We start from the raw sequence: 3683 nt of genomic DNA, 5'->3' as shown, positions 1-3683 counted from the left end.
CCTTCTCTTTCAATCCTCGTCCTGGACAATATGTATTCGTATCCCTTTACCGGTACTGTTTCGTCCTACTCAGCCTTTCGACGTTGATCCCATTTTCTCCTGGCAACTTTTTTTCCTGGAACAGAAGAAAAGAGAAACTCATGTCATTGAATTTTCTTGAATACTATTTTTATTAAGAGTTGAATTTTTTAAATTGTACTAAACAATTGTAATTATGAAATAATTTTTCTTTATTTTTATGTGGTGATAGCAATTTGAAAATGGATTAAAGTTGCAATAGTTTAAAAATAGTAATTACTGAAACGTTTTGTAGTTGAAAGTATTTCATGTCCTAATCAATTAAAAAATAATCTCAGCTTTTTCAAGAAATAACCGTAACCAAAGATAATTTAATTCAATTTATTTTGGTCGAATGTACAATTATTTTAGAAATAAATATTTCAATTTTTTTCAATTACTGTACTTCAAATCCTGTCGTACTTATACATCTGAAACTCACGTGTAGTGCTAGTCCTTCAGTGTATCGTATACACTAGCTTAATATTAGCTTCACTCGTTTGTGTGTACTTTTGGCTGCTCGTGTACGTCACCATTCACATACACGATTTAAAGGACCCTACCTTCTGCCCGTGCCTCTGTGTGAGTCTACCGTGAGGTATCTAACAGCATCAGTGTTCTCCCACTAGCTACATTTTTGTTTGTAAACCTCTTTGCATCGCATCAAGACTTTCAACTACGAGGATGTTCAGAATTCATGTTTGTGCATGCACCTATTACGTCCTACATACCTAACCCGAATCGAATTTATCCGTCTCAGGATAAAAAAAGGGATTTAGGACGTTAAAGCCAAGAAAAATTTCATGACTTGGCAGAATTTTCAGACGCAACTGACTGAGATGTGAATGTTTTTAAAATCATCCGACAAAAATTCCTCAAGTTGCAGCACATGTTGCTTTTAAATTAAAAACTTTGATTGAAATACTAAGCTCTGATTGGCATCAGTTAATATTCCTCTAACTTCTAATGAGGCGTGTGTACATATTTATTGAGGGATATGACAATTTCGGTACATCGGATTTATAATTTTCGATATCTGATTTGGGAAGGATATAATCCCATCACATGTAATTCCAATCAACTGAATGTTAACTGAAGTATTTATATTGCAACAGGAACATCCCTTTGACAATGATGAATTTTTTTTTTTATAAATCAATTTATCATCCAATAAGTTCAGTACTTTGCACAAAGTAATGTCCGTTCTATCACTAACTCCCTTTTAAATCTTCATTTGACATGAAAGTTTTTTTCTTCAAAAGATTCATGTTTGTCAACTCGCACCATGCAGGACATAAACAAGAATTCGGATGCAGAGATTGGACGAAAAATTCTTCCGGATAAATAAGAACAGATGGGAAAAAAGCATTAAGCGTATTGGACACTCCAATCAACAGATTTCCGAAAGAGGTTGGGGCCGAGGTGGAGGGGGTTGGATGTCGAAAGCAACTTTAAAAAGCTTTTGCGCCCGAAACTTGGAAAATATTTTGACGCCTGATGAAAACACACAACCGATGCTTGAAGAGAGAGTTTCGTGCAACAACTTTTGCAGTTTTCCATCCCGTGCGCCGGTATTACGTAAATAAACACGTGCGACGTCGATGGGGTGGATGGAAAATAAAGGGGCTGCCGAACGAAGGGTACACGTGAAAAACAAAACGTGGAGCAAACAACGCGCGCTGACGCGCTAAGTGACAAAACAAAAGACGAGAGAAAAAAAAAAAATGGAACTCATTCGGCAAATGGTTCATCAAACGTGTGCGCAGCTTGCCTCATCGTTCCTCCATTTACTAATCACCCCTGGCTCTCTTCACGGTACCTCGACGAGCTTTCAACTTTTGTAGCTCTTGTTCTCTTTCTCCCTCTACCATCTACGGTCTTTAGATGATTCTAAACATTATTGTATACCGTACGTTGCTTTTTTTTAATCACGGAAAGAGCAAGTTGTTAACGAGACTAAACTTTACCACTCAGTAGAAAAAAAAAAATTTTGCCAGCAGCTATAATAGACATAAGCGAATAAATTATCAATCTAAAGTGCCGGAAAATTCAAAAGCTCGTGTATACATAAACTTTAAATATAAAGCTTGCACTTCATTTTAATCACGTTCTTGTGTCCGTCCCTTGCGTGCACGGTGCACAAAGCTCGTGTGACTTTCCATCGGCACTAAGTGTATAGACTTCCGCGTGGAATTTTACGGCTAATATTACCTTCTACTGACTTTTTAACTCCAGTAATTGTATTTTGGAACTTTTAATGCGTGCAAGAACCACTGCCCGGCGACGAGATTGAATCATGTGTATCAATGGTGGTTGTGTAACATTATGCTATGCATCGTTTATGCAGTTGTTAGCCGACCAAATTGTACTCGAGTGCTCGAATTGCATTGTCATTTTTCCAAATTATCATGATAATAATTTTTTGAAACAAAGTGTAACGAGTGGCTCAAATCAACGTGCAAAATAATTAAATTTTGCACTCCAATCAGAGGGTGAATGTGTACGAGTAATAAAATCAATCAGAGAACTTTTCCATGCAAATAAATTTAAAAATCAACGAAAACAAGCTGGGTTGTCAGGGTATGGATTTAATTACCAGTAAATATGATTGGTGGCTTATTTACCTACCATACAGTCAAAATGGTCATTGTTGCAGCTCTGAATATGCACTTGTTTGGATTGAGGTGGAAAAAAAAAAAAAAATTAACTGCAACTCGTGCACGAGTTTAATAAAAAAAAAAAAAAAAAAATAAAAAAAACTGGCCATCACCAACATAATTGCATTGTAAAATAATACGAGGAAAATCGTGTACATGCTCTGATGTATGTAACCAGAGTTACCCCGATGGTCAGCGAGGAGAGCAGCACTCAATTGATTCGCGAGCCAACAACAGACAACCTCTACAACAAATACGTGCCATTAGTGCGGAGTGACACTCGTAAACTTGAGAAAAGAATCTGCGGAGAGGGAGTGTACGGGTGTGTGTTTTCCCGACAAGTTGTTTCGCCCAAAAGCTTAAGCCACGAGCACTGGCCCGCTTCGTCACCAGCTTTCCGTATAAGCGGACTAAAGTTTCGCGCGCCAGTGTTCCCTTAGCCCTGCACTCCGGGCTTCGGTGTAAAAGTTACGCGCTTTTCTATTCATAGGCTACTTTGCGAGAGCCGCGACCGCGTAAACTTTCAGGATTAATTTAAATTACATAAATCACGGGTGAATTGTCGGCGTTGCCGTTGCGGGGTGTTTGTAAGTTTTCTTGATCCCTTAACGAGCACAATGTGTATTTACGGCCACACAAAAGCTGGAAAATTAAAAGGTTTTGGAATTTTGTCGACGCCGTTGTATCGTTACTTTATCGGAAGGTACGTTTGGTAAGACATTTCGTACAGGTATCAGCGATTAGACCCTAGAAAACATTTTCTTATCCATATGGTATTGCGATATACCTCGAATACAACCAAAAAGAAAAATGTGCTAAATTAACGCATAGCGTGGGCAAAAAAATTTTTGAAAAAAATAACGTACTCTCGAATGGATGGGGATAAAGGAGAAAGACAGGGGGAGTATTATCGAGCCACGTGTCAATTACACGCGTTCGTACGCATCACGATTACTCAGCAGCGCGATC

The sequence above is a fragment of the Copidosoma floridanum genome, unplaced genomic scaffold (genome assembly GCF_036245765.1).
Source record: "Copidosoma floridanum isolate Cflo_tuat_1 unplaced genomic scaffold, Cflo_Japanese_pri ptg000007l, whole genome shotgun sequence".
NCBI lineage: Eukaryota > Metazoa > Arthropoda > Insecta > Hymenoptera > Encyrtidae > Copidosoma > Copidosoma floridanum.
The sequence above is the reverse complement of the archived record's forward strand: the minus strand, read 5'-3'. Positions refer to the sequence as shown.